At 43.2% G+C, this 6,000-nt stretch overlaps 1 protein-coding gene across 1 annotated transcript in view; it reads left to right on the top strand.

Moving 5' to 3' along the window:
- The first annotated feature begins 2,778 nt into the window (after window positions 1-2,778).
- LOC132249420 (syncytin-A-like) overlaps window positions 2,779-6,000 on the top strand; it is a 101,132-nt gene continuing 97,910 nt past the window's right edge. The window contains exon 1 of the mRNA XM_059724507.1: window positions 2,779-3,622. The gene's annotated coding sequence lies outside the window, so the exon portion shown is untranslated. The remainder of the gene's footprint in view (window positions 3,623-6,000) is intronic.

Below are 6,000 nucleotides of genomic sequence, written 5' to 3'. Positions count from 1 at the left end.
TATTCACTACTGAAATGGGCCAAGCCTACAGATGTCCAAGGGCAGCTAAGGCCACAGAACAAGTGTTCCTATGTGACTCATATCACCAATATATGGCTCTCTTACTAAATCAGAGGAGGAAAAGTCCATACACCATATGGACTAAGCAGGACACAGCCCTGGCCTGGGATGGTTTTGGGTGTTCCATGAAGAGACCCTGCCCTTGTATGGGGTGACTTGACAGAATGAGAGGCAGCACTAACAGCATGGCAAGCTGGGAGTCAGAAGGAGGAACTGCATGCAGGAGACCCGGACTCTCTTTCACTGGAGGTTTCTCAGAGGAGGTTAAACAGATGTCTCCTGATGAGACTCCTGGCATTCTTCTTCCCACTGTAGCACCAAGTATTGAATTAAACATCCTCATAGGGTATCCACATGCCTGAGTAGTTATCAGGGCCCCTCCAAGATTAGCATCCAATGGGTTGAGAGACTGCAGGGCCTTCAGTACTTGCCTCTGTGGCACAAGTCAGGATTTACTAAGTATCTTTGAGGTGTGCTGTAGCACAGCTCTGAACAGGGAGGATGAGAAGTACACCACTTTCAGGTGTCTACTTCTTCCAAGTTAATTATCTCCAAACAGGAAGCAAGAATGAAAACATGCAAAGGAACTAGCCACTGTCAGTTAGTTATTTGAGAAATAAATTGGCCATGACAGGATACACACACCCTGGATCCTGGGGAGAAAAGGATGACTTTGGTGACAAATTGCTTCATCTGGTGGGCAGTCAGTGTGCTAGAGGTGATATCTTTTATTAGACCAACTACACAGCTGCAAAAAAAAAAAAAAAATTTTGCATTGTGTCAAGTACACGTGCTCTTCTTCAGGCATAGGAAAATGCAAAGACTGTAAAATTTCTCCCTGAAACATGGAAGATTTTGTCATTAGACATTTTGAAATGAAAACTTTATAATTTTACAAGAAGGAGGCAAAATTCAACACCTTGAGATGTAGAAGCTAGCACCCCTGCTCCAACCTTTTGTCTTGAACCAATTTGCGTACTTGCAGAGCAGCCTCAACACAAGAGAAATTCCTTGCCCAGGAGAACCTTTCCATCACCAGTTCTCCTGTGCAATATGAAAAGTCGTAACAAGAAAGAAGCATAATTCAACATCCTGCTTGCCATCAGACACTTTTGAGGTAAATAGACTGCTTCAAATTTTATCCAAGCCTAATCTGCATAAAACGAACTTTTCCAGCCAGGAAAACTTATACCACCTTCCAGCTCTCCTGTAGAATATGAATTTTCATTTCTACCTGGGAGAAATTTTACAATTTTTGCATTCTCCTATGCCTGAGGAAGGGGGTGTGTGCCTGAGCTTGCAAATAAAGAAATATATTTGAAACTGTCTAGTTGGTCTAATAAAAGATATAACTTCTAGCACACGGACTGTTTGTACTAACACAGCTACAACCTTCACAGACCAACACAGCTACAACCTTCATCCTGTAGAAGAATTATTAGGAGCCCAGCCCCAAAGTGTAGCCCTATGCTTAATGAATAGTGTTTCACATCAAATACACCCATCTGCCTGGCATTGATCTCTAATTCTGGAGAACCTGACTGACTCCAAATAAGACAAACCACAAAGTGGTGTTCTTCCACTAAAAATGTCATATGAGGCACAGGGGTTTGGGAGGAAGTGCCAATATTTACAGCTTTAGAAAATAAAAACAGCATAAAGGACACATAAGGCAACAGGTGTTGTTAACCTGATGCTGGAAACCATTGAGTAAATGGCAGCTTTCTTTTTTTGTGAGCAAATATAACTGTCAGGAGAGATGGGAAAAGCAACTCTCACAGAGCTGGGCAAGAACTGATTTTTTCAACTGAGCAGCCAAACTGAAAAATTGGTGATGGGGAAGAGGGAGGGGGATAAATCATTCTTGGTCAACCTGAAATGAATTTTTTTTTCCATTTTTCCAGCAGGAAGGAAAGTAAAGTAACAAGAAATATGCATCCAAATTGAACAATATATTTCATTCAACTAATAACTAAAATATTTCACTATTTTGACATATTTTTAACCTAAATTCATAAAAAAAAAGTTAGCAAGGAAATTTTTTTTTCAAATGAAAAAAGCAAGATGTTCAATGAAGTTTTGTTTTGTTTTGTTTTTTACTTTTTTGCTTCTTTTATTCTGGCCAAAACCATTTGTTGAAGTTGCAAAGTGTTTCTATCAGCCCACATCTGCATTCATTGTTGAAAAATGTTTGGACTGAAAAATTTCACTTATATCTGCTTTTAACACATTTGTTTTCTATGGAAGCATTACTGAATCAGTGGGGGGGGGGGGGGTGTAAGTATGTACCACGGTTTTGTTGGGTTCATATACCATTATACAGGAAGAGCTTGTAATAAGAATTGGGAAACCTCAGAAAACTGTAACTTTTTACCTTGCCGTCAGTGTAGGAACGTTCCATCTGCTCTGAGTCACAAGGAGGCCCCAACACAGGTTCACTACACGCTAGCTAGTCATTAAAGGTTGATTAAAGTAGTTTAGATGTCTAAAGCTCTAGCGAGGTAGGATTGTAGGATTTTAAAAAGTGCAGAAGCACCCAAGGTTCCCATCTGCATTGTTATTTGCCTAAAAGGCTTTAAAAACCTGGACTTAATTCCCCGTTCCTAATCTTCCTGCCAGTGCTGAAATATCCTAGCTGCACAGTGGCGACCCATATAAAAGCTGTCTCCTGGAAATCCTTGGTGTAAGTCCAGCTGGGATGGCTGTACACACAGGAAATGAACCATAATGCTGGGGCAGGACTTCAGGAAGAAGGAACTTTCTGATATGTCCAGTCCAACTTGGGGAGCTAGCTATCCCTGCAATCCGTTTGAAAGGAGCCTGCTTAGGGTTTTCAGGCAGCTGGAGGCATGTCAGCAGGGAAGTGGAAGGTGGTAGATCTATCCAGCCCCATTAGCAACCAGTTATTGAGGATCTGGGTGGTGCAGGGGAGCGGGAGAGGAGCGCTGAGTGTTACCTCTTGAGGTTACCACTGCAATCTGTCTTCTAGCACTGTGCAAATCCAACTTCACATGGACTTGCCTTTGAGGAGGCCTCAGTTCTTTATGGGAAAACACAGGCGGTCTTAGTCCAAGTCCTGGTAGACAAGTGTTTACAACAGGCTCTGACTGGCATCTCTGCTGACAATCTTAATCAAAAAGCCTGGGGGGGATTAGCCAGACCCAGGTGTGAGTGTGCACCTAGCAAGCTAAGGTAGCAGCACAGGGAGACACCTGCCATACTGTGCCCTGCTGTCACTGCTGTGCTGAGGATAGGAAGAGGACTCCAGCAGCAACACCCTCTCTTGGCACAACCCTCCTCATGGAGAGATGGAGATGGAGATTCACCTTCAGTGAGAAGAAATGCGAAGAAAAAAAAGAGGACTGAGGGAAAGAGGGAATGCAAAAAATAGAAGGCAAGAGAGAAAAAAGGAGGAGAGTGGAAGAACTGGGGAAAGAGGAGAAGTCACCAATGTTCATGGCCATAGGATCAATGCTGCTGTCTGTTGCTGCGCAAAGGACTCTGACGGTGGTCCTGATTTCCCATCATCCTCTGCCCCTGAAGGACCAGTTCCCCAAAAACTGTAAGTCTGAGAATATGATTGGTGGCTTTAATTAAAAAGACCTACAGTAGGTGTGGAGGGAAAATCAATGCTGTTTCTCTGTCAGGGCTCCACTGCTGTCATGGCAATGACATTTCACTCACCAATACACCAAAGGGCAGATTACCTATGGCTCTGACACTCTCAAAACTGCCCAGTGGGAACTGGGGACCTGGCTGTGTCCTCCAGGGAGGTGAGCTGTTCTGTGAGTACAGCTAATGATATTTTTTAATAACATTTTGTTTTCAGGGCCAAATCAGTTCCATATTTCAACTGAGCAAAGGTCAATCGTTCAAGAGTCTGTGTGGTGCTGCCACCAGCAAGTATCTTACCTCCCAGCCTCATCAGTTTGGGGCTTCAGATACTCCCAAATCCATGGCAGGTGTACAAGCCCCAAGCCCTTGGGGTTCAGATGCCCCCTAGTCTCACTTGCCCCTAGCCAAAATCCCAAAGGAGCAAGCTATGGGGAAAGCCCAAAAGCAATCCCCCATTGCCATAAGTTGTGTAGCTGAAATCCTCATATTTGGTGGCATTTGTAGACTCTCGCAGGATCCAGCCTGCCTGCAGTACAAGGGACAGGCTTTCACCCTTTAAACACTTGAGTCCAATCCAAGCTGCGAAGATGATCTGCATATGCTGCTATGCGAGTGGGCTGCTAGACAGCAGACTTTGAGATCTCCACTACCTTTATGATTACGTAACTCGTAGCGAGACAAAGCAATTTTTACAGCTTGGTCACGTCGCAGAGAGCCAATTTCACAAGCATTTCCCAGCAGCCCCACCCCTCACACCTAACTGGTGGAGAGGCATACTCCATCTAATTTCATAGCAAATTCCATGGGAAGTGAATGATAGCATATGATGCATCATATTATTATAAATCTAAATATTAAATTTAATCTAAATTTAAATATATTATAAATATAAATGCATATACAATATGAATTATAATTTACATCATCATCATTTATTATTATTATTCTACAAAAAGTTTGGTGATACTAATTAATGCTGTCCTTAATGGAAACATTTTCACTTCACTGACTGACGCCTTCACTTAGTCTACGTCAGTAGCAGATAGTAACTCAGTCACATGATCTTTAGCTGCAGGGATTGTCATATTTTCTTTGTATTGCAGTAAGCATTGGGGGATTCTAAAACAGCATATTATATGAATAATATGCTGGGGGGTAGGTTGATTTCACAGGAAACTGTGAATTAAGTAGACTCCTACTTATGACTGGTGTCTTTCCAGCTTTAAAAAAAGCCTCCTTCTTTCCCACTTCCCTGTTTCCCCCAAAGACCCTAAGTCAGCAAGACATTGAGGTACATGCTTAATATCATACATAAGTGCCTGCAATGAGATATCTGAAGATGCATGTTCTGCATCCTTCTCTGTACTGGGATGTGAGTAGTTATAGGCCCTAGGCATGCAGCCTGGCTCTCTAGCTCAAGCTGGAGCAACTCATGCTCTCAGGTGAAGGTAGCTGCTATTTGTGAGAGAGCAAGAGGGATCACCATTTCCAGGCACTGTTGGTAGAGGTCTGAAATGACTGTGGAGGAAGAAGAGACTTCACCAAATAGGGAATGAAGGAGCTTTGCTGGAAGAATGCCAAATGGTGAACAGGCTTATGTAAGATGGACCTAAATGAATGGGTGGGGAGAAGCTGTGTTAGCTGGGGTTAAAGAAAATAGAAATGAAATTCTTGATTACCCAATACTTGTATCTAGAAGTAATAGGCAAAGCCAAAACATTTGCTTTCTCCAGTTAATCATACACCTGGATCTGCTTTCATTGCCTTGAATTCTCAGTGCAGCATGACTCATGGTGCCTGGCTGTCCTGGCGTCAGCTGTACCGTGGGGGAGAGAACACACAAATCGGACGCCAAGTCACTATCCTGATCCAACACAGTGCAATCCACATGCTTTGTTCCATAACCCACTTTAAAAAAAGCAATACAGTTGACAGAAGGGGACCAGAGGAGTCACTGGACTCTTACTATCCTCTCCTTACATAATTCAATCGCTTCTAAAGTGAGGATGTGACCTCAGAAAGCTGAACTCCTTCAGCTATGGGCATAAACATCCTGCTAAAAGTGAGGGTCACTGCCAAGGGCATTACTCACTAGGTCTCCAGCAAGTCTGCAGGCCCCATTCCTGGCATAAATATCTCAGAGAGCTTCACAGTTCAGAGTAGATTAAGGGAAGGCCAGAGTAACCACATGCACCTTGGAGCTGGATATGAAAGCTATTGGGGCTCAGGGTCAATTTCCCCGGGTTTGACAGGAAAGAAGCCATTGTACATGGGATCCAAGGTGTTTCTGTAGGGTAGAATTACACTTTCGTGCAGTGTTTGCTT

The sequence above is a fragment of the Alligator mississippiensis genome, chromosome 3 (assembly GCF_030867095.1).
Source record: "Alligator mississippiensis isolate rAllMis1 chromosome 3, rAllMis1, whole genome shotgun sequence".
Classification (NCBI taxonomy): Eukaryota; Metazoa; Chordata; order Crocodylia; family Alligatoridae; genus Alligator; species Alligator mississippiensis.
This window is presented reverse-complemented; position numbering and strand designations above follow the sequence as displayed.